The 26,137-nt window shown below is 41.9% G+C and overlaps 1 protein-coding gene across 1 annotated transcript in view; it reads right to left on the bottom strand.

Annotated features, from left to right (window-relative positions):
* LOC122667775 (RNA demethylase ALKBH9B-like) overlaps positions 1-26,137 on the bottom strand; it is a 62,082-nt gene that overhangs the window by 12,325 nt on the left and 23,620 nt on the right. The window lies entirely within an intron of this gene.

Consider the following 26,137-nt stretch of genomic DNA (forward strand, 5'->3'; position numbering starts at 1 on the left):
ATTAGACCTGGGTGGCCTTGCGCTTTGGTGATCGTTAGACCTTGGTGGCATTATGCCTTGGTGGTCATTAGACCTCGGTGGCCTTGTGCCTTGGTCCTTGGACCTTGGTGGCCTTACGCCTTGGTGGTCATTAGACCTTGGTGGCATTATGCCTTGGTGGTCCTTGGACCTTGGTGGCCTTACGCCTCCGTGGTCCTTGGACCTTGGTGGCATTATGCCTTGGTGGTCATTGGACCTCGGTGGCCTTACGCCTTGGTGGTCATTAGACCTTGGTGGCATTATGCCTTGGTGGTCATTGGACCTCGGTGGCCTTGTGCCTCGGTGGTCCTTGGACCTTGGTGGCCTTACACCTCGGTGGTCTTTGGGCCTTGGTGGCTTTGAGCCTTGGTGGTCATTAGACCTTGGTGGCCTTACGCCTCAGTGGTCCTTGGACCTTGGTGGCTTTGAGCCTTGGTGGTCGTTAGACCTTGGTGCTTGAAAGTGCTCGATCGATAGCTGAAAAGTAGACAGCAAAAGTAGACAAATGTAGCCCAGAACAAACTATTTACTTCAAACTTCAAAAAAAATTTTAAATTACCCTTGAAAACGAACCCGACTACTGCTACTCTACTCTACTGATTGTACTTCTTTAGATTCTCTGAGTTCCAGGCACGGTCTATCTTCTTGCCCCCCATAGCTTTCAAGCGTCTGCTTGAAAATTATGTAGGGTCCTTCCTAGTTGCCCTAGGTCTCCCTAGTGGAACCATATCGAACCATCTCTATCTCCTCGAACTTCTCAAACTCCTCGTACTTCTTGAGGTCCTCGAACTTCTCCGACTCTGCCTTTAAACCTCGAGCTCGCGTCAAGTATGACGCCATATGTTAATCCTTTGCCTTATACTCCTCATTTATTTGGTTTACCACGGGCTAGGAGTCACTTCGTAAGACTAGGTGGGTGACCTGGATGGCCCTTGCAGTTCGCAGTTCGGCAAGTAATGCCTTGTACTCGGCCTCATTGGTCGATGCATGGAAACTTTTAGGGCTGGTGGTCATGAATCCAGCCTTGCTCTCTGTTGCATTACTAGATCCATCCACAAACACCTCCCAGATCATGCTCTTCACTCGATCCGTCCATGAACATCTCCATATTGCGCTCGATCTGTTCCTCAAACATCTTATTGACCATTCTCTGATAGGTCGCCCATGCGTTATTTAGCCTGAACGACATGACTCGGTAACTGTAGTCCTCCTTGAGGAATCCCCCAGCCTGTACTACATTGGTGGGGTTGTCCTCGCTAAGGGGATATGGAATGAGGTCCTCCACTGGCCTTCCTCTTCTCTCTGTTAGTTCGTTTCTCTAGTCACTGACAAGGTTCTCTATGCACAATGCCATTCCACGGGTATTGCCATTGTTCTTCTTGACGAAGGTCGCATAACACTCTCTGACTTTCTTTCGGTCTCCTTGGACCTCACCCACCCCATTCTCTGGGAACTTCATCTTTAGGTGGATGGGTGATACAACTCCTTTAAGGTTATTAGAGATGGTCACCCTAGGAGGCCACTGAAGGATACCACGGACTTGACGACCATGAAGTTCACCATGATTGTCATCTACCGATGGTGCTCTCCAAAGGTGACGGGCAACTCTATTGTTCCTCTGATGGAGGCGGTAGCGCCTGAGAACCCGTGGAGGTAGATGAGCTCTGGTTTGAGTTGGTCGTCGCCGAACCCGAACTGCCTATAGGCTTCTAGTAAGAGCACGTCCACAGATGCCCTAATGTCTATCAACATCCTATGTACTAATCGGTTGGCTACCTTTACCTGTACTACTAGGGCATCCTCATGTGGAAAGCTCAGTCCTTCCAGGTCTGCATTCGAGAAGGAGATTACCGTCTCGGTCTTGGCTATCTTGCTTGGCTTCTTTGCTACTCCTATGAACCTGGCATGGGCTTTGGCCTTCCTGGTAGAATCCTACCCAGGTCCTCCCGGTATGGTAAGGATGAGGGCTCCCTTGGTGCCGCTTGGCTCTGCTCCGTCTCTCCTCTCTTTTGGGCAGTCTCTCTCCCTATCTCGGTCTGTTCTTCTTTCTTTGCGCCGTGGCTCCTCTTGTTCTTGGTCACGGTCCCTGCCTCCTTGGCCCGAATGGCCCTCTCGTCTTCCTCTCACAAATCTATTTAGGCGCCCCGCCTTTACAAGTTGTTCTATTTCCCTCTTCAGTTGGAAGCAGTCTTCCATGTCATGTCCTGTGTCCTTTTGGAAGAGACAGTACTTGTTTAGGTTTTTCTTCTCGGGTCTCGGTCATTCTTCTCTGGGTGATGTTCAGCCTCCTATGGTTGGCGATAACCTTTCTCCTGTCGATGCTCGGTCCTCGATCTCTTACCCTCTTAACGATCCTCTGACGCCGATCTCTTATTGTCTTGTTGTTTTGCCTCGATCACCTTCTTCCGAGCCTACAGTACCTCGGCCTATTGGCGAACTCGTTGCACCGCTCCAGAAGTTCTATCATTGTGCTAGTCTCATGTCGTACTAGGTCCTTGATCAAGTCTAGGTCTCTGATGCCCCCAGCCAAGGCTACATGCTAGGTCTGGTCGTCTAAGTCTTGGACCTCTAAGGACTTCTTGGTGAACCTGGTGACGTACTCCCAGAGGGACTCCCTAGGGTTCTGTACCACGTTTAACAGATTGACCGTGGTCTTCTTCTGCTTGACACTGCTCTGGAAGCGAGTGACCAATTGCTCGTAAAATTCTGTGAACGAATCTATCGATCTAGGTCGTAACCTGGAAAACCATGAGGTAGCTGCACCCTTGAGAGATGCAGGGAATGCTCGATAGGAGACCACGTCCGATCCCCCATAGAGGGTCATCATCCCACTGAAGTAGTTGATATGGTCATTAGGGTCTGTGGTACCACTATAGAGTTCAAAGGTGGGTAGCTTGAACCGGGAGGGGAGTGTGGCTACCATGATCTTTGCTGAGAATGGGTGTTGTCCTGGTACCGAGTGTGTCTCACCCTTTGTCTGCTTCTTTAGCCCTTCCAGCTTCTCCTCCAAATCTCAGAGTCTTTTGTTTAACTCCTCTTCTTGAGATTGTCCGTCACACCTGGTAGGACGTTCACTGCGACCTCATTCTCGATCTCTCCTTGAAGTTCCCTCCCGTCGTGAGTTTTGACGGGATGGTGAGTGGTCACGACGCGACGAACCTTGACGTGAACGTGAGGGACTTTCTTCTTGGTAGGTCAGACTCTGCCTTGGTGTGTGACTTCCTCCTAGTCGACCTTGGAACATCAACGTCCTGATCGAACCTTCTGGACTAGGTGCCATGGACCTGTGTGTTGGTGTCACCCCATGTCCTGAACGTACTAGCAGGTCCGCCATTCTCCTGGGATGCTGTGAAGGATCTCCCTGCTGGTGACTGGGACTTGCATGTCTTGTAGGTCTCTGACCTTTCACCCTTAGGAGGTGACCTCCTAGGGTTTGGCTCTTGTCGAGGGATGGGTTCCATCCTTGGTAGTAGCAACGCCCTACAGTGGTGGGACGTCGCTCGCTACCTCAGGTAGTCTCAAAAGAGTCGTTGGTCATTGAGGATTTGTCGTTGTAAGTCATTAACCTGACCCACAGTTGCTGGTGTGTTAGGGTCAGGTATGGGCTCCATGGCTACTTCGGGGTTAGGGTCGACTACCTCAACCTGGTCGTTCTTTGGGATCTCCCTCTCCTAAGAGACATAGTCGTTGGCTCTGCGACGCGAGCTCTCTTGTGGAGGTGACCCATTCCTCTCCCTCGTAGCATTGTTTGTGGAGGGAGCAGTCTTCCTACCCCGTGGTGCCATTGAGAGTAATTGAGGAATCGAGCTAGTAGATACGTTGGCTAGCGTCGTTCCCACAAACGATCTCAATTTATTGCATTAAGAAATCATCTGGTGGTCCCTTCGAGTGTTGTAACCTGCAAAAGGACCTGGGTCACAAAGGAGAACTGGTGTGGTTCCGGCCTAGGACTCTCCGATGCCTAAGTTAGATCTCTCTGAGCAAACAGATGAATAGTTAGACTTCAACATGGATTAATGGGGTAGAGTACCTTGGAATTTATAGTGAAGTGTGGTGGTGTGGAAAGTCCCAGTTGGTAATAAGTAGTCCTCATAGTAGATAGACGTTCCTAGTTGGTAGGACTCATCTCTTGGTTGGTTGCTCTCCCATGGGAGGTAGAGTCCCAGTAGGGAGGATGTTCTCGGTAGATAGACATGCATGCGCCATCGTATATTGGATAAGGTCCTTAGCACATGAGTCCATCTGGAATTGTACTTCTGGTAGGTGGTACCCTCAACTGATGAGGTGATGCATATCTTGTCCTTGGCGGTAGTAGCCTGCATGTAGTATGTGGACTTGGTTGTTGATGGTAGTAGCCTATAGTACCTGGACTTGGTCCTTGGTGGTAGTAGCTCGTAGTACTTGGACTTGATCCTTGGTGGTAGTAGCCCGTAGTACCTAGACTTGGTCCTTGGTGTAGTAGCCCGTAGTGCTTGGACTTGGTCCTTGGACTTCCTTGTTGGTCCTTTCCCATCCGGGCTAATCAAGTGAGATGTGAGGTGGTCGACCTTGGGATGGTCTTCCTACTTGGGCCGGGACACATGGTGGCTCACGATTGGCCAGTTTGATTTTGGGTTTATCATAACCTTTTAAAAATTTTGGGGTTCACCATGCAATGAAAGATTCACCATCAAATTTTGAAATTCACCTTGGTGGATTGAATTTTTCTCTTGCCATCCTCAAAACAAATCTCACTGCGAGTGCAAGAAAACTATTGAGAGAGAGAAAGAGAGGGGAATATTGAAAAACTTGAAAGTCTGATTCTAAAATTTTTAGCCCAATCATGAATTAATAATCTATCTCTTGATATTTTCCTTACAACAGGAATTGGATTCCATTTTGAGTATCTCTTTCGTACATGGGTAAATACCATGAGTCAAGTGCATGGATATATAGTCTATCAACAACAACCAGCAGAGGTCACGAGTTCAACTCTCCTTGGGGCCCTACCTAAAAAAAATCAATCAACAATACCTAACTAGAACCATAAGAACCACTCATGTCTTGGGGCCAATTCAAATGCAATCTAATATGAAGATTGTTGCCAACATGGCCCCTGCACAAGCTTGGGAGCCAATGAGATCAAGAGTAGGGGGTAATAATGCAAGCGGCGAAAGTGTGAGACCAGGAGAGAAATAGAACAAGGAACAGAGAAAGCAAAATTTGGACAGAAAATTTCAGAAATACACGACCTCAGTAAAATGAGGATGACTTTCTCAATATAGGTCATATTGACCTTATTCAAAATTCTTTTGAAAGAAGGCTCGTAGGGCTTCAACTCTTATGAAGAAAGGTTTTTCTGATTCTAACTTTAGATTGGTCAAAATAAGCTAAGAACAAAGATCTTCTGCAAATCCTAATTCTGAAACTGAAAACAAAAAAAAAAAAAAGTTTTTTTTTTTGTGGGTTTTTGTGAAGGGATAAATATGGGATTGAAACACCTCTCTTCAAGGATGTGTAGCAGTACCAAGAGTATTGTTGCAACTCTTCTAGGATGCAAGGAACACAATGGAAAGCACCAACTCTTCAAGGATGGTGAGAAACTCTTCAAGGTTTCAAAAGGGATGAACTCTTCAAAGTTCAAGAAGAACACATCTTGGTTCAAGGGAAATACTTATAACAATTTTTTCATTCACAAATCTCTATTCTCCATTACAAATAAGATAGGTAGGGCAAAACAAAAGTAAACCTAAAAGCTGCTGCAACATCTTAACCCTTGATTCAAATGAGGTTCCAATGGTTGAGATTATATCTTGATTTATGAACACTCTAGAGCTTCTTCTCCACTTTCTTGTTGGTTGCTCCAAACAAGAAGTACAATGTCTTAGTTCTTGTATCAATACGCCTTAGTTAATGCTTTGAGGAGCCTTGATACTATCTTCAAGAGAGGACTAAAGAGAAAAACTTAGTCAAAGATATTTTGATAGTGGGTGCCACATCATCATCCACAAGGTATCTCAAGAGGCATTGTAGAGATTCTCCACTAGCACTAGCAAGACTAATCTTAGAATAGTTCTTTTTTGGTCTGATGGTCTTGGACTTAATTAGGCCCTGGGCCTTGTGAACTGGATGGGCTTGGGCCTGCATCAGGTATCAACAAATGTGATATTTTTTAATTTAAAGGGGTGGGGAGGTCATTTTGCGTGGTCCTGTGTCTAAGCGTAGGCTACATGCATCATAATAGGGATTTTTCCCCCTTAATTTTATCACACAATTGTGCATGTGTCTACATTCCAGTACTTCTCTTTTGCCGCAGTTTTAAATAACCATGTCTATGTATCATATATATTTTTTTTCATTGGGTAAATATTATTTTTCTTATTATTATTTACAAAATATGTATTTATATTTAGCCGCGGTTATAAATAACCGCAGCTAAATGTAATTGTTTTAATAAAAAAAAATTGGAAAAACCCACCCCTACCAGGTCCGATAGGTGCAGGTTGTTCCCGGCACTGCCCCTACGCACTGCTCGCCTGCCCCCACCCACAACCCGACCCTGTTGCACACTCAGTCCACTCCCGCCCCAGCCCGACCCGGCTGCACCCTTAGCCCACCCTATCCCACGGCCTATAGCACCGTCCCTTCACAAAGCTCCCCTGGCATCACCCGCCCCTGCAGCTACCACCACCCCTGCACAACACCACCACCTCTGCAGGTTGTTCCCAACACCTCACCCTCGTGCACATCGTTCCCCTGCCGCTTCACACTGCCCCTAACTGTGTAAACAAAATATATATAGTTAGAAAGAAGTAAAAAAAACAACTATTAAACTTACTGCCGGTAGGCTTTCTTCTTCTTTTTCTTCTTCTTCTACTCCTCTTCTTCTTCTTCTCTTCTTCATCTTCTTCTTCCAAGCAATCTTAAAACAGAAATGAAGAATTAGAGAAAGAGGTCAGAAATTGAAGGGAAAAAAGAAGAAGAAAACATAACAAAACCTACCGTACCCTTTCTTCTTCTTTTTCTTCATCTTCCTAGCAATTTGTAAAACATAATGAAGAATTAGAGAAGGAGATCAGAAATTGAGGGGGGGAAAAAAGAAAACATAACAAAACTTACTACCCAAGAGCTTTCTTCTTCTTCTTCTTCCTCATATTCTTCTCTTCCTTTCCTTCTGTTTGTCAACAAAAAACCTTGAATAAATGAAGGAGTACGAGGGCGGGGAATGGGAGCGGGAAGAGAAAATTTGAGCGGGCTTTTGGTTCTTGAAATTTCACTAATGGCCGCGGTTTTGTATAATTGTGTCCATATGTTGATTTACGTGTTCGTCTTTAATTGGTTAGTTAATCTCAAATTTTGTTATGATTACCATAAGCCGCAATTTGGATCCTCTACTGCCGAGCTGCCCAGACACGATGTTGCGTGCAATGTCCGCCTTACCCCTGCCCAAACGCCTTGCCCGAGTGGGGGTAAGGTGGTCTTTGCATGCAGCACCATGTTTGGGCAGCACGGTCCTGTCGGGCAACTCGACAGTAGAGGATCTGGATCCAACCGCGGCTATAGACTAGTATATGGTCACGGTTATATCCTAACTGTAGCTATATACATATATTTTTATTAATATATACTAAAAATAAATAAATATATTAAAAAACATAAATAATATATGGCTATAGTTATATTTATAAGTGTATATTCACCTGCAAATGCACGTGTGGACAAAAATATATGTGCGTGTGTATCTACAAGTTGAGTAAACTTGCATGCAAATGAACATGTGGCCATTTGAGGGAGAGAGAGAGAGAGAGAGGTTCAAACCAATGTGCATGGTATATTTTTTCTCCATTTGAAACAATTAATTGTATATATGTTAATCAAAACTTTAAATTCATTTGTAGACATAGAAACAAAGTATTGGGAGAAAGTTAATGGCATTCCACGAAATATTTGTGTTCCTCTTAAACAAAAAACCAATGGTTAGCAAAAATTTATCATGCCAAAAGAGGATCACATTTCTAACCAATCCAAAGACAACAAAAAATACATTGAAGACACTGAAAACCTTCAACCTGGATATTTATTTTTATTAGGATGGTGTTGAATAGAGAAGTCTTCTATACTTATTAATCTCAAATTCTAAAGCTCCGGATTCTAATCCAAGAATGCTGAATGGCTCAAAAACATGGATCTGAGATAAAATAACATCAACAGTGAGATGCAGCATCCAAATAATCAAAGTACACATTCACCAGCATTAATCTTATAATCTCAAAAGGAAGTCACAATGCAATTTTAGCCATTTAATTTTTCTGTTTTTATTTTTTATTTTTTAAAACACTAACTCGAAATAGACAAACTTGAAAATATGCAAGTCGTCTTCAAAATAACCAATAATTGAAGTTGAGATAATGAAGACAAATAAAAGGGGGACATCTAGATATATGATAAGAAATTTATAGGCATTGGTTCGTAGAAGATTTCTCATACGTATCTTCTCTACAAGAGTATTTAGGGCATAACCACAGACACATTGCTATGGCTGGTAGTAATCATACAAACAATAGGATGGTGTTGAATAGAGAAGTCTTCTATACTTGTTATCCATTTGTTACTCTGAAATGCATTTTTTGATTCATTTGTTGCTCCATTATTGTGATCGTGGCTTGAATTTGTTTGGTGTATTTGGTTTCTATAACCATTAATATTTGCGGTAATGTGCAGCAGGGATCAAATATGAAGAAATCTATATTCGCTTCTCTCCCAAAGGCATGCTCTCTCTCTCTCTCTCTCTCTCTCTATTGATTTGTTTGTTAAACTATAGTTCTTCCTTAATCTTTGTTTTGTCTTCTGTTTCTGTGGGTTGTGTTGTGTTGCTTTTGTTTGTTCATAAATTTCAATAGGTAAAGGTGAGAAAGTTGGTAAAGTTAGTACACATTAGTGACCAACACCAATATGATCTGTCCTAAAAACAATTTTGGTGCCTCTTATTTCAAAGATGACATGGAGAGTGTGATTTTAACAAGGTCAAGAGAGTAGTGCCCAATGATAGGAATAGCAGTTTTCGTGGGGGTCAATAGAGCAATGCCCAATGATAGGAATGGCAGTGGTGACTGGTGACAGCAACATACCAATAAGAGGATAGAGTGATGGAAGTGGGTAACTGGGTGGTAGTTACCAAGGTGAAGTTCACCCATGCCATAGGCCCAAATATGTGTTGTTCACAGGCCATGCCCCTCCGCCTCTTTGTTTAGTAGTAGAGATGGGTATTACTAGTCTCACATTTTAGTTGACAGTCCCTTCAATATACATTGTAGGTTGCAGCCATCAGGTCATTAACAACTGTAGTTAACCCAACCATCTTTTAGGAATTAGGATTTGTATTGCTGGTTTCGCAGTTACATCTTTAGTTCCTTCTCTTTGATTTATTTGTCCTTAATAACATATAATTTCCTGCAACACCAACGTAAACAGTGACAATAATTATCTACATTCTTCTAGGTAGTACACATTTGCTGAGGCTGGGAAGTTGGTGCATTGTTCAGATACCTGAAACTGATGGCAGTTACATTTGGAATACTTATGTTTCCTGATCTAATTCCATACATCAGGTGAGTTTACTAATTTGCAGCCTCTTCTTGCAACCATGCCGTTTTTCCTCGATGTGTTGTACCGACAGATTTGTGGTTGTGTTAATGGTTTGTGTGGTAGTCTGTCTTTCTTTTCTCTATTAGAACTGATGTCTCTGTAGGAGTGAAGCAATTTGTTAAATGGATCGACTTATATTTTAAATCACTACAAGTCGTACCTACCTGATTGGGTTGTTGCGAATCTTATATAATCATGATAGAAAACAAATTAAACCTTGAAACATGCTGCACTCGCACCCCATTTTTATGAGCACCTCTTCATATATTAATTTATATCTTGGTTTAATTGGTGTGTCAACGTAATTTCAAATTTCAATATGTCAGGCTTGATTTAGAAAAGATAGTATGCATATATGTTCCTTGGGGTACTATGACAAACACCCACTGGTGTGTCAGAAGCCTATCACTTACTTTTAATTTTTTTTACCTTTAACTATTGGCCATGCATTTAGTATGGCTTCAGTTGATGCTACAAGAATATGTAGCTTTCAGTTGATAAAATTCAAGTCAGTTAAGCATCCACCTGTATTTTTAATGAAGTTAAATAAGCAAGTTAGAACTACGAAAGGTGAGTTGGAGGCAATACATGCTGAAATTGACAATTTGGGGATGAATGATGAGAGGTTTAACAGGGAGATGCTAGCGAAGAGAGCTTACTCTTCTGCGTTGGAGAATTATGGTAAACTGTGGGCAGAAAAATCGAGATTGAAGAGAATTAAATGGGGTGATAGATGTAGCAAGTACTTTCATTTATCTACAAAAATGAGGAGGGCGAGAAATGCAATAAGAATTGATTCAAGTGGATGAGGAGATCCTTGAGGATCTAGAGCTGATCAAGAACTATGTGGTGACGGTCTATGAAAACTTCCATAAAGCGGTGGATCTGACTGATCATGATGAGTTACTAGGCTGCATCCCGAAGGTGTTGGAGGAAGCAGATATATTTAGCCTGGATTCGGTTCCTAATAATTTAGAAATCAAAGCAGGGGTTTGGGATTTGGATCCAGATAGTGCTCCAGGTCCGGACAGATTCCCAGGGGCCTTTTTCAGACACTGTTGGGAGCTTGTAGGGCCTGATGTCTGCAATGCAATGCGATCTTTCTTCACTTTCAGCCACATCCCTCCAGGTGTGAACAATTGCTTCATGACTCTTATCCCTAAAGTTGAAGGGGCATTTACTTTGGATAAATTCAGACCTCTGTGCATGGGGAATTTTTATTGCAAAGTTATATCTAAGGTTATGGCTCGTCGGCTAGAGAGGGTGCTTCCCAAACTGATTTCGGGTGAACAGGGTGCCTTTCAAAAAGGGAAGATTATTCAAGATAAAATTGCTATTGCTTCGGAGTTGGCTAATCTCATGTCCACGGCCAAGAGAGGTGGCGGCTTGGGGCTTAAAATCGACATCCAAAAAGCTTACGACACCATCTTGTGGGACTTCATTTTCAAAGTGATGCAAAAGTTTGGTTTTTTCGACAGATGGATCAATTGGATTAGATAGTTGCTAACTTCCACGAGAATCTCTATCCTTGTGAATGGTGGGCCAGTGGGATTCTTTGGGGTGGAGCGCGGTCTGCGTCAGGGGGATCCTATTTCCCCGATGATCTTCATAATTGCAGAAGAGGTGCTTTGTAGGGGTTTAGCCAAACTTCTAGAAGAAAATAAACTGAAGCCGCTACCTGGGCCGCGGGGTGTGTGTACTCCAGGTCATTGCCTCTTTGCAGATGACATCTTCATCTTCACAAATGCCTCTATCAGGTATGTCAGGAATCTCAAAGTGTTTCTTGAGAAATATCATGAGTTCTTAGAAAAGCAAATTATTCCTGGGTCCCCTTTCTGTGCAAAGACGCCATAATATTGTAGAGTTGCTGCAAATTCAAGTCTGCAAGTTTCCAACCAAGTACCTGGGGGTGGAGATAGCCAAAGGCAGAGTTAGAAAAAACATGTTGATGCCAGTCCTAGACAGAGTCAGGAAAAAGCTTTCTGGGTGGAAAGGAAAGCTTTTATCGATGGCAGGGCGGGTCGAACTAGTGAAATCAGTGGTGGCCAGTATGCCCATTCACAGCTTCTCGGTCTACTGGTGGCTGTCCTCCTTGATCGCTGTTTTGGAACACTGGATGAGAAAATTTATTTGGACGGGTGATGTAGAAACTTCCAAAGCGATCACGGTCAGCTGGGACAAAGTCTACAGACCTAAAGAGGAAGGGGGGCTTGGTATTTGAAGGCTGAGGGATGTTAATAAAGCCAAGCTCAGTAAAATGACATGGAAAATCAGGAATGAGTCGTCAATCTCTAGCAGTTTCCTCTGGCATCGCTTCATTAACAAATGGGGCAATATTCGGCCTGGTTATAGGTCTTCTTCAATTTGGCCAGGGGTGAGAAGGATGTGGAATTTTGTTGCTGAGAATGAAAGGTGGATTTTAGGGAATGGTAAAAAGATAAAATTTTGGAGAGATAGATGGTTGGGACCGAAGGCCATTCATGAATTCACAGGATTGGATGAACACAACTTTACGAAGGATAGTGCTAAAGTGGCGGTCTTCATTGTAGATGGGTTTTGGCACCTCCCACTAGTTTCTTCCACTGCTTTGTCTGAGTGCTTCCAAAATATTAAAAATACTTTGATTCCCTCTTATAATGCGGAGGACTCTGTGCGTTGGTGCTTTTCTATTGAAGGAGATTTCTCTGTGACGTCAGCTTGGGAAGGTATTAGAAAGAAATATGCCAAAGTTTCCTGGGCCAATCTCATGTGGCAGAAACACACTCAACCGAGGCACGCCATTTTTGGGTGGAGGCTGGCGCATGCGAAGTTACCTACTGACGAGTCTCTTCAAAAACATGGCATCTATTTGGCCTCTAGATGTCCTCTATGCAATAAAGAAGCCGAGTCGATTCAACACCTTTTCCTCTCGTGTGAGTTCAGTAATGCGGTGTGGAGAGAGGTTACCTCTTGGTTTGGCCATAGTTGGGGATTGCACGCTTCCATTGAGGACTTTTTAGGGTGGTGGTCTAGGAAGCTGAGATGCACGAACCTGAAAGAACCTTGGGCGGCTGGGGCAACCATAGTGGCTGCTATTCTGTGGGAAGAACGTAACATGAGAAGACATGAAGGTGTGTCTCGAGGTGTCAATCAAGTCTTGGCTTATATTAAAGGGGAAATAAAAGACTACTCGCAGGGGTTTAAAGGGGTCAAATCTATCCAAGACCTCATCTGTGCTAGGATTTTGGGCATAATTCTGCCGGCAATGGATCTAGAGGGATCATTGAAGTTTACTGGTGCAAGCCCCCTACAAACTGGATGAAACTTAACATCGATGGTAGCTCTATTGACAATCCAGGAAGAGTGAGGGCAGGAGGAGTGTTTCGCAATCACCACACCCAGGTGGTGAGATCTTTCAGCCGATATTTAGAAGTGGCTAGTAGCTTCATGGCAGAATTTGAAGCTCTTATGGAGGGGCTTTTTATGGCTAAGGAGATGGGTCTGTCTAACTTATGGATTGAATCAGACTTGGTTTCGGTGGTGTTGTCGATGCAATCTTTCAAGTTCCCTTGGTGGATATAGCAAAAGTGGTTAGTGATAAAGCCTTTTTTATTGGCCTGTAACTGGAAAATCACTCACTGCTATTGAGAGGGAAATCCTATTGCGGATTTCCTCGCTAAAAGAGCTACGAGGACCGGAGAATCAGTTGTAAATTGTACCCTTCCGAGTCACATTGGTGAGCTTCTTGCTCAGGACGCTATGGGGCTGCCCAGATTTAGATTTGTGTAATTACTCTTTTCTCTTTTTCTAATAAAATGATCCTTTAGCAAAAAAAAAAGTTCTTCTAAAGGGGTGCTAGGTTCCCTTTTAAGGCTAAATGAGGTTTCACATTTGCACTACTTCAGGACTGTTAAAAATTTGTAGTCTAGATATATTGTTGGTTGTAAGTTAAATGTGAAGAATGCATTTATTTATTACAAAAGTGATACAATACATTTCCATGCATCGGTAAGTAACATATTTGAAATCTGGTATGTGTTATCTGTTGATTGCTATAGCTTACACTCAACCCCACTCCGTTAGAGCCTTCCCGTTAGTTGCTGATGTGTTAGCCATTGATGCCTTAAAATGACAAATATACCCTTAATAGGGTGTGAGTTTACCATTTTATCCATAGGGCAGCCCAAACTTCACCCCCATCCCCGGTACTCGAATTCGACACCGACATTCCACATGTCGTGTGGAGGAGCCCATCATTGTGGCAAGAATCGCAAAGTGCGCTCAGGCCAAAATCGGTGTGGAGATCTTGAGGTTGTTGTTCTCATCGAGGAGGAGATTTTTCGGCTTGAGATCACGGTGGTAGACCCCTCGGCTAACGCAGAAATCGACGGCACCTCAAGAGGAGAAGAGAGATGTGTCGGCAACTTTTGGATTTTTTTTAAACATGAGACAACGTGGTAGCCGACCCAATTCAAGGCTCAAGGAATGCATGCTTCCCTCACTACTTATCTGTATCTCTCCATTTTTTTAATCTTTCCCAATTCTCTCTCTTTCTCTTTATATATATATATTTTATCTTCTACCCATAAACATCCAATTTTTCCATGGGTTGATTGATTGGATTTCAATTCATCTATGAGATGAATCGATAAATGACTTCTTCTCCTTCAGTTCTTCCTCCACCCACAGTCCTACTCTGTTTTCTTCCTTGTTCTTCCCCTCCGTATATATATTAGTATTGATATATGGACCCTCAAATTTTCCTCAAGTAAAGGCTACCCATGTAATATCTTTGCTTCTTCTTTCTGGGTTTTGATTAAGAAGAAAGTTTTCTTCTCTTCTTCTGGTGTTTTTGGGTGAGATTGATAAGAAGGAAGAACAGTGTTTTGGATATGGAAGGTGGGTGTTTTAGGACTTCAGAGTCTGCGTATACTGCAACTTCGCGTAAAAGGGTTGTAGAGAAAGAAGCCTTACAGAGGTATAAGGATGAGAAAGTGGGGGAACTGGGTAGCTGAAATCAAAGAACCAAACAAGAGATCAAGGCTATGGCTTGGTTCTTACTCTACTTCCATGGTTGCTGCTCGTGGTTATGATACGACTTTGAGGGGACCTTCTGTTAGAATTTTAGTCCTAATATAATTCCATGTGGACATAATTAAATCCCTAAACCAGGCTAATTAGGGTTTTGGTCTAATAAAGTGGGGTCATTAAGTTGTATTAGAAGTCTAATGTGGACTGGCTTAGTGTGGGCCAGATAGATTCCTACTGGGACTATGATGAAAGAGGCCCTCTAGGAATTACTATATAAGGAGAGCTAGGTCCCCCCTCTACCCATAACAACTAATTATTCTCAATCTCTATTGAGGAGTGCATTCTGGACAGAGAGGGAGTATTCAGTGTTCATCGTCCCTATGCATACTGTATTCTCATCAAGCTAGTGACTTTGGGAATAGAGGGAAAGCACCTAGATCTTGTTCTTTATTTTCCGCTGCAATCATCATCATTATGGATGCGAAACAAGGTTGGTGGTTCTATCCCTGTTTCTATTATTTGGTTGTGTTCTTGAACGCTCTATGGAGATCTTGGCTTTTGGGATTTTGTCCCTATTCGGATCGATTTAATCTAACATGTGGTATTAGAGCCTCCATAGATCCATTATTGATCCTATATGGATTCAAAATAATAGATCATAATAAGGGAATCGAAATTTTTTTTATTCAAATCAATTTTTTTTAGGGTTTTTTCAATTTTTCAAAAAACCCGTACAGACACTGGTATTCTATCAGATTTTTTCTCCGGCGAAAGTCGAAATAAACCGCATGGGTGGATAGAGCTCGGGACGCTGAGAATTCTGGTGGGTGGAACGTCGCCGGCAGCCGCCGGATGCGCCCGCACACTCTGGCGACAGCAGCAAGTGGATCTCACTCTCTGGCATGTTTAAAAAAACAAAAACAAAAAAAAAAACTTTTCTGGGGTTTGCTATTGTGCGCCCCTAACTGTTGCTAAGACTTGCTAATGTGCGTCGTTCGGGTCGGGTCGACCCATTTTTCGACCCAAAAACCTGGTTTTGATCCGTTTTGGGCTGACTCGAACCTGGTTGGACCTGGTTAAACCGTTATTGAACCAAACCGAACCAGTTCCAGCTAGCACATACAGAATTAGACTGGGGTCTAGTACCCATAAAGAACTGGGCCAGAACAAAGCCTAGCCCTGGCCCAGCCAGACCTGACCAAACCTAATCCGGCCGGTCACTGAATGAACCGGTAAGAGTACCTAATTGAACCAAAATCTTTTGGTTGGACCAAAGAGAACCGGTCAACCCTCTATCACCTTTTTTGGCTGCATCTTTGACTAGCCTTTCTAGGAGCTACGAGACTCCGTTTGGGGTCCCGTTTTTTGCATTGGCTCTGGTTTTCTATGCTCTACACAGTGGTGCCCTTTGTTTTGATCAGATATGCATATTTTCAATATTTTTGGTATTCTTTTGATGCATGCCTTTTTTTGAAATTTATTGGTTCGTTCTATTGGGAACCGAACCAATTTTCTGACTTGCTGGAATACCTACTTTGATGAACAATACTGTTGGCATCTTTGTGTTAATTTTGAGACATTAAGCCCCTTGTAATAAATTGTAAAATATCACAAATTGTTTAAGGATGTAAGTAATTTTGAAAAATCCCAAGAGAGGGTTCCATGGGTTCGACAGGATGCAGTTGCCAAAGCGACCTTCCTTGTTGAATTTGTGAAACACCGGTCTCATACAGTTGTGGGATGTCCTTCAACTCTGATGTGTGGTCATACATCTAAAGGTGGTGATCATGTATTGGTACTTGAAGGGGTACATATAGAGTATGCATGTGAATAGGCTAACCCTAGAATTCTGCACACCCAAAGGTGGTGGATTTTGAAAGTTGAGTTGTATTCTCATGGCCACTGGTACGTAAGGATTTTTACAATTGTATGTTGGGAATTCAGCCCAAAGGTGTTTTCACAACGATGTATGTAAAATTCTCTTTAGCTTATAAGGTTTCAAGCTATACTTGCATCATGCTGATTATTGTACGGTTCATTGTTTAAATTTTCAGTCATTTTTTCTGTCAACAATACTATGGTCACTATTGAGATTCTCACTGGGTCAAATTTTAAAAAGTGGAAAGAGGACATTATGTTTGCCATGGAGATGGCAAATGTGCATGCGCCCCTTGTTATAAATAAACCAATGGACCTAATAGATGATAGTACTGATGATGAAAAATCTGTGCATTCTGCATGGGAAAAGAGTAATTGCTTAGCTGTATTGTCTATAAAGAGGTCAATACTGGAACACCTAAAGAGTGGTCTGCCTGATAAATGTATTGCCAGGGAGTTGTTAGATGCAATTTCTAAGAAATACCAAGTTTCATCGAAAGCTGAGATTGGGAGACTTCTGCAAGAGCTAGTTAATATGGAATAACATGGTTCTGGGGGTGTTAGGGATTATATTGTTTGGATGGTTGGCTATCAAACCAAAATCAAAGCCTTGAATGTTGTCCTTCCTGATGCCTTAATTGTTCATCAAGTTCTTAATACCCTACCTTCTGAGTTTGACATCATCAAAACCAACTACTTTTCTCAAGATGGTGTCTGGAGTATTAATGACCTTATTTCTAGGGTTGTATCTGACGAAGATAAACTAAAGAAAGATAAAGCCCACACTGCCCCTTTTACTCCCACATCCCATAAGAATGAAAAGTCTAAAAATCATATTCATAAGTCTGCCAATAAAGAGTGCGATCGGATTAACAATTTGGGACCCAAAAGAGACTCTTTCAAGAAAGAGAGTGATCGCTGCTTCTTTTGCAAGAAGAAGGGTCACATAAAGAAGGACTGCAGCAAATGCAAGACTTGATTATCAAAACCCAAGCCATCAGGTATTGATTCTTTGGTTTTTATTTGTGAATCCAATCTATCAAAAGCCTCATCCAGTTCGTGGAGGTTAGACAGCAGGGCAACTAACTGTGTTGCTTTACCATACAGGGATTCATAAACCGAAAGAGGCCAAATCAGGATGAATCAAGGCTTGTCATAGGGAACGATGGATATGTTGACATAAAGTTCGTGGGAGATATCATTTTATTTCTAGTTTCTAGTTTTAATTTGACTGTAAAGAACACTTTTTATGTACCGCCCTTCAGGCGGAATTTAATTTCATTTTCAGTGCTGGACATTGGTAGTTACCATTTTTTGTTTCAAGTAAAGTTGGTTCCTGCATTATGTCTAATGGATTGTACAGACTGTGTTTATCTCCCAATGATAACTATGCCTCCTATAAAGTTGAAAACATTGTTTCCAAAAGACCCTTACCTAAAAAATGATCTTTCACATTGTGGCACAAGAGGCTAGGTCATATTTCTAAGGCAAGAGTGGAAAGGCTGATAAAGGCTGACATCGTACCTACTCTTGAAAGCGATCTAGAAACTTGTGTAGACTGTTGTAAGGGAAAGATGACCAAGATAAAGACGATAACTGCACTCCGCAGTTTTGACTTGTTGGAGGTCATTCACATTGACATTAGTGGTCCCTATTCAGCCACATTGTGTAGAAATTTTTATTTCATCACTTTTACAGATGACTATTCCCGATATGGCTATCTGTTTTTAGTTAAAGAAAAGTCTGAATCTCTTGACAAGTTCAAGATGTTTGGGATTGAAATTGAGAAACAGTTGGGGAAAGTTATTAAAATTGTTAAATCCAATCATAGGGGTGAATATTATAGCAGACATAACGATTTTGGACAGCTTAAGGGCCTGTTTGCCAAATACCTAGAGGACTCTTGAATAGTTGGTCAGTTAACTATGTCAGATAGTCCTGAGTAAAATGGTATCGCCGAAAGGCATAGTTGCACTGGTGATGAGTATGGTTAGTAAGACAAATTTACCGAAGTTCTTATGGGAGGGGTTTTAAAAACTACTCCTCATATCCTTAACCATGTAGATACTAAACCCAGTTTAAACCATCTTAGAGTTTGGGGGTGCCCTGTAGAATTAAACTATATTATCCAACTTTGAACAAGTTGGATCCAAGGACTACTTGTTACTATTTGGTTAGCTATCCAGATCATTCAAAGGGATATAAATTTTATAATCCCTGCGGAGACACTAGGATTATGGACTTATAGACAGCGAAGTTTCTGGAATTTGATGTGGCCAAAAGAATGATTGTTCTCAGACTGCTCAACATAGTGACATGGTTGGTACATCGGTACCTGTTCTTCTACCTATTTAGACGGATGTGGGGCATACTACGCCATTAGTTACACCTGCTGGAGTTTAGGAGCCTGATATTGATACAGTCCTTGACATTCATGTAGCACCTGATGAGATTCCTTTTAATCAGGATGCAGTTCCAGCTGAGATTCCTCAGATTCAGGGTGAGACAGTGGTAGCATCATCACGGAAATCCATCAGGGAGAGAAATTCAGCTATACCATCTATCTATGAGGTCTATCTGGGAGAACATGTCTACGACATAGGTTGTGTGGTTGATTCAGTTACTTATTCGGGCGTTGTTTCTAGTTCTTAGTTAGATTTGTGGTTAGATGTGATGAGAGATGAGGTGCAATCGATGAAACATAATGTTGTTTGGGAGCTTGTTGATTTAAACCTGAGGGTTTTGAGGTGGATAGTTTAAACCATCCTGTGTAGACTCAAGAAGTCTATTTACGGTCTTAAACAAGCTTCCAGACAGTGGTATTTGAAGTTCGACAGTATCGTGACTTCATTCGATTTTGTGGAAAACAAAGTGGATCAGTGTATATATCACAAGGTCAATGGGAGCAAATTCTGCATCCTCATATTTTATGTGGATGATATCCTGCTTGCTAGCAGTGACCTAGGGATGTTGCATGACTGAAAGCAATTATTATCTAGGAAATTTGACATAAAGTACCTTGGTGAGGTTTCTTTTGTCCTTGGCATTGAGATCCATAGGGATCGTTCTCACCATTTACTAAGTTTTTCTCAGAGGGCTTATGTTGATCGTATTCAGGAGAGGTTCAGTATGCTGGATTGCAAACTTGGGAATGTTCCTGTTCTCAGGGGTGACAAACTGAGCTGGACACAATGCCCAAAAAATGAAGCTGAGAAGGATGAAATAATGAGGTGCCTTATGCTACCGTACTAGGTAGTATCATGGATGCCCAGGTCTGTACCAGACCGAATATTTCCTCTGTGACGGGTCTTCTTGGCAGATATCAGTAAGGTCCAGCCTGGTCTTAGCCATTGGGTTACTGCCAAGAAAGCATTGAGGTACTTGAAGGGGACAAAAGATTATATGCAACATAAAGACACGATCCTGAACTCAAGCTAGTGGGTCATACAGTTTTCGATCTTGTTGGCTGTGAGGATGATAGGAGGTTCACATCTAGTTATGTTTTCCTGATGGCAGGAAAGGCAGTATCATGGAACAGTACAAAACAGACATTGGTAACCATTTCGACTATACATGTAAAGTTTGTAGTATGCCATGGGGCTGCTACTCAGGGTATTTGACTCAGGAATCTCATAAAGTAGTTTACCATTTTAAATTTTGTGGATAGACCCATCCAGATATATAGTGATAACAGCTTTGCTGTGTTGGTTATAAACAACAATAAAGGACTTAGAGGGTCTAAGCACATGAATGTCAAGTTTTTTTACCGTAAAGGAGACAGTAAGAAAATGTGACATTGCAGGGGAACATATTGGTACAGATGATATGGTTATAGATCCCCTAACCTAAGGTCCTTACCCTTCTGTTTTGAAAGACATGTCATAAGCATGGGCTTAGGTGCATCATATGATGTGGTTGGTTAGTGGGAGTTGTTTTTGCTCCATTGTAAAATAAAGTTTCTTTCCATTTGTAATTTTTATCGTGTGGTAAACTTTGGCTTATATATATCAGTTGTCATTGCATGCAAATTTCTTTTGAACACATGGGTGTTTCATTTATTGACATGATGTATATATATATATATATCTGGTTTTAAAGACTTAAGGAATGTTTTAACCTTAAGCAAGGCTGGGGCATTAAGTTATTAGCCTAAAGGTATATCTTGTAACACATAAAGTAAAACTCAAGTTATTCAAGATGAGACATACAGATTCGTTAAAATCATAAAGATTATTTCTCTAGTGAGCCTGTGCCACTTAAAGAAGAGAAATTTTGGACTGACAAATGGATAATACATAAGGAATCACTACGTGAGTATTATCTCGTTGCCACACTATCACATTGCATCCATGTTAGTAGAGTTGAGGGCTCTCGTGACCATGGAAGGCTCTGTGTTGCTTGATCATAGATGCAATTACTACCATGAATCGGTGTCTAAAACTCTACCGGACATGATTGATTTTCTAATACGACCTCTAGACCAACTTGTTTTTTTAAAATGTGCACATAAAGTTTTCTTAAAAAATTGTTAGCCTATGATTTGTTTTGGTCAAAACTGTTTTTAAATCCTTTAAAAAAATAAGGGATTTAATGTAAGTCCAAGTGGGAGAATGTTGAAATTTTAGTCCTATTATAATTCCATGTGGACATAATTAAATCCTTAAACCAGGCTAATTAGGGTATTGGTCTAATAAAATGTGGTCATTAAGTTGTATTAGAAGTCTAATGTGGACTGGCTTAATGTGGGCCAGATAGATTCCTACTGGGACTATGATGAGGGAGGCCTTCTAGGAATTACTATATAGGGAGAGCTAGGTCCCCCCTCTACCCATAACAACTAATTATTCTCAATCTCTATTGAGGAGTGCATTCTGGACAGAGAGGGAGTATTTAGTGTTCATCGTCCCTGCGCATACGGTATTCTCATCAAGCCAGCGACTTTGGGAATAGAGGGAAAGCACCTAGATCTTGTTCTTTATTTTCTGCTGCAATCATCATCATTATGGATGCTAAACAAGGTTGGTGGTTTTATCCCTGTTTTCTATTATTTGGTTGTGTTCTTGAACGCCCTATTGAGATCCTGGCTTTTAGGATTTTGTCCCTCTTTGGATCGATTTAATCTAACACCTTCTGCTCGTCATAATTTCCCAGAATTCTTAGTTGCAGAGGGTACGCTTCATGACATGTCTGTTGCGTCAATAAGGAAGAAAGCAACAGAGATTGGTGGTTGAAGAAGACGATGAAGAAGAAAAAGAAATAGTGGTGGATCCCATTTTTTTATGTTAGAAAAATACAAAATTAGAATAAGATTATTTTAATTGAAGGGAAAAATTGCCATTTAAATTTTATATTTAACACCGTCCACTTAAAGGTGCTGGGCATATATTTGTTTCAAACATCATTTTGAATACAGGTGCCAATAATGACAGGTTACTTTAGTCCTTCAAATGTGCTTTTTTTATTTGGTGGTTCTGTTATTCAGCAGTAAGAACTGATAATGCTAACTATTTATTCTTTGCATATAAGATTCTATGGAATTAGAAAGGACCCAAGAGCGATGTGTGAGTGAAAGATCATTTTTCCGTGAACCAAACATCATTGTATAGAAATTTGAAACATTCATGATTTGGAGTATATATACAAGACCTGCTTTATTGGGTCATAGTGAAAAGTTTATGTCTTTATGTCTTCCAGCCCATCGAGGGGGAAGTCCCCAAAATCCTTGTTTTGGCATTACTATTTGTTCTTGAGAAATCAGAAGGGTACTCTATATAAGAAGAATGTAATCGCATCTGTGTTCAAATTTCATTGGAACTGTTTAATGGGATTTAATACTGTATGGGTCAATCAATCTTGACAGTAATTAGGATATAGTTTTTACTTGAGTTTTATTAATTAATGTTGTTATGTTTGAGTGTATTCCATTTTTGGTGGTTGAGCAGTGATTGTCTTAACTGCTCCCATGGTTCTGTTCAGACCCCTGGTGTGGATTCATGATTGTGACAGAATGTAGGTACCCGCGACAAGAAACATTTAGCATCTTTCAATCAGGAAATCACTTACCTGAACCACCCACCAGTGAAGATGTAAATGAGGGTGTTGTTGCTTCATTGGAGAGACAGAGATCTGGTCTCTAGAAAAACACTGGTAAAATTGTTAGCCTGGTCCCATAAACATGTGAGGTGGTTACCCTTTGCAATGTTGATTTATCAATCCAGCAGCTACTTGGATATAATGGGTGCAAGATGGACTTGCTGAACATGGCCAATATGGCCCCTGAGATTCCAATAGTTATAGTGGAGGTATCTTTTCTGGTCTTGTGGAATTTTCTCCCTCACAAATAGGCATTATTTGGTTATATATTTTCTCCAGCAAACCACCTTGGATCATAGGCAATATTTGGCTGTATATTTTCTCCTGCAAACCATCTAGGGTCATCAATACTTCAAAGAATACTCCTCTCTCTCTCTCTCTCTCTCTCTCTCTCTCAAATGGCAAAAGATCATTTTAATGGATGATGAGGTATGCTGAGATAATATTTGAATTGTATTTATTCACTAAATAATAAATAAATATTTGTATTCCATCGTTCATACCCTCTTTTTGCTTCATGTTCCAATGACTTCATGGCATGTCTTCCATTGTATGGTTTATCTCGACCAGAATCCTTTTTTTGTGCCACTGGAAATACTCCAAGAGCTTACCAATAGAAATGGAAGAGATCAGTTGTTTCCATATTATATTTTTCTTTCTTGTACAGACTTTTTATGTGACATCTGAACACCTTGTGTAGGAAAGATGAAATGATATTCTTCTACTACAACTCGAGCTTCTTTTTTCCCGGTTCCTTCTGTTGTGCCCACAGGTGTACATGTAAAAAGACCAAGTCATTCAACGAGGATCCAACCCGATCTCTTGCTGTTTATATATCAGAAAATAAAAACTTGGTTTAAGAAAAAATGCAAGCCTTGATCGCTTCACACTCCGAAGGAGTTCGTGGTTCAATTTACATAAAGCTATTGAATTCTTCGCTTAGCAGTGCCTCACCTTTTTCTTTCTTTTTTGATGGAGAGGAAAATTTCATTAAACTTCAGGATTAAAATTTGTACAATCCATGCACAAGGGGGTAGGGGAGGCAGATTTAACACAAGATTTAAACCAAGAGACAATAGAAGGGTTAGCCAGTTCTTTGAAAAGGGCGCCATTTGTTCGATCCAAAATCTTCAAAAAATAGGGCAGGACTTCATAAGGCCAGGGAGAAAGGGATGGAGTTGAAAGAAGTCCAGGTAGCACCTATTAGAGCACCAAACTTCTAAATCGGATTATACTAACTGTATTTCTTCTTCTCCTCGGTTCGATTTACCTACTTTAGATTTCCTTGTTTTGTTATGCGCAGGGTTCGATTCCAAATTAAGATCTAGGTAAACCTGGATGGGCTTTTGGTTTTTTCTCCATTTCACCTTGTGTAGGAAAGATGAGATGATATTCTTCTCCATTGTTTTGGAAACTGAGAGGTGGATCACTATATTGACATTTGTTTGTTCTTTCTAAGAGGTCTCTCATCTCTCTTCCCAAGATATATGGTGCCACACGTGCATTTGCACGTGCGAGTTTGCTAGTATATATATATATATGAAGGAGCTTATGGGCAGCTTGTAAATAGAGCAAAAAGCTGCTTTGTGGTGGGAGATAAAATGCCAGAGAGAAGATGTCGTATGATCGAGGCTATTACTGGTTTCTCAAGGAAAAGATTGTTGTTGACTTACTTAGGGGCACCCTTATATTCTGGATGACTGCGGTTTAGTTTCTTTGAGGAATTTCTAGCAAGAATGCGAAAGAATATAGCAGGGTGGAAGGGAAGATTACTATCTTCAGGTGGGAGAACGATTCTCCTCAAGCATGTTTTGTCTTCTATGCCTAATCACATAATCGCGTCTTTGGACATGCCAAGTACCATTATTCAGAGGTTTGACAGCATATATGCCAATTTCTTATGGGGTGAGTCAGAGTGGGGAAACCGACACCACTAGGTGAGTTGGGAGAAGGTGTGTCGGCCATTGGTTGAAGGTGGTCTTGGTGTTAGGCGTTTGGAGGATATGGGTTGGGCACTACGATTGAAGGGGTTACGGAGAGTCCTCACTACAGATTCCCTGTGGTCATCATTTTTTAAAGCAAAGTTCCTCAAAGCCAACACATGGTGCTGGCGTCACCTAGAGCGACAGGCTCTATTTCGTGGCGACGGGCTATGACCCTTAAAGAGGTGCTCCTATACAACTCTCGATGGCTTGTGGGGAGGGGGGAGGTCAAGTTTTGGTTGAATAATTGGTCCGGTTATGGGGCATTACTGGATCAGGGGGATGGCGCAATTAACCTGAACTTAGAGCTCCAGGTGAAGGATGTTTGGAACCTTGATGGAGGTTGGGACCAAGGAGATCTGCAAAAAATTGATTCGCAGGAAGTTCGGGTCGGGGTTCTAAACACCAAGATGTTTTTATCAGAGGAAGAGGACAGGCTCATTTGGACCCGGGTAAGGAGTGGAGAATTCACAACCAAGGATGCATGGAGAACGTTGAGGAATGTTGCTGTTGAAAGGCCGTTTGCAAAATGGATATGGCACCCTGCAGTCCCAACCAAGATCAGCTTCTTTGTTTGGCAGATTTTAAGTGGTGAGATCCCTACTGATGATTCAGTTAGGAGGCTAGGCATTCCTCTAGCCTCGAAATGCTTGTGTTGTGGCTCGCCCAAGGTTGAAACTACCTCCCATTGTTTACTCTGGGGGGGGGGGGACTGCATCAAAGGTTTGGGATTTCTTCTCTCGATTTCTTCAGGTGGAAAACGTTGCATGGCAGGAGGCGAGGAGTAGATTATAGTTTTGGCAGGGCAATGCGAGCAATAGAAGCCTATGTGGCGTTATTACTGGTTTGGTCCCAAATTTTATTATGTGGGAATTATGGAGGGAAAGGAATAATAGGAGACATGGGGAGAAAGCTCGATCTGCCAGGATGATTATTGAAGGGGTGAAAGGGTGGATCCATGAAATACCACTGGGCTATGGTGGTAAACCCCCATCTTTTTAAGAAGCGATGGTGCTCCATGTCTTTGGCTTATCGCATCAGCCTTCCTTGGGTAATCCTCCTCTCCCGGTCTATTGGTGCCCTCCATTCAACTCCTTCAACCTTAACATCGATGGTGCTTGTAGGGGGAACCCTGGGATGTGGGGGGGGGGGGGGGAGGTGCTATTATTCGTGATGGTGACGGGGGCGTGGTAGCTGTCTGTGCTAGGTTCTACGGTGAGTGCACCAACACCATAGCAGAGGTTTGAGCTTTAAGGGATGACCTCGACCTATGCCGGGGGGGTCTCCGAAACATGTATGTGGACTCCGACTCGACTGCAGTCATTCGCAGTGTGGCTAGCAAGAAGTGTGAGTCATGGTTGGCGTGGTACTGGTTTCAAGAGTCCTTGAGATTGGTGGATAAAATTCAGCCAGTGTTGTCGTTCACGTTCAGAGAAGGCAATAGAGCTGCAGACTGGCTGGCGAATTATGCCTGTAACATGAAGGGCGACACTAATTTTAGAGATGATCATGACCTCCCGCGAGAGTTGCAA

This window comes from Telopea speciosissima, chromosome 7, assembly GCF_018873765.1.
Source record: "Telopea speciosissima isolate NSW1024214 ecotype Mountain lineage chromosome 7, Tspe_v1, whole genome shotgun sequence".
In the NCBI taxonomy this organism is placed as follows: Eukaryota; Viridiplantae; Streptophyta; class Magnoliopsida; order Proteales; family Proteaceae; genus Telopea; species Telopea speciosissima.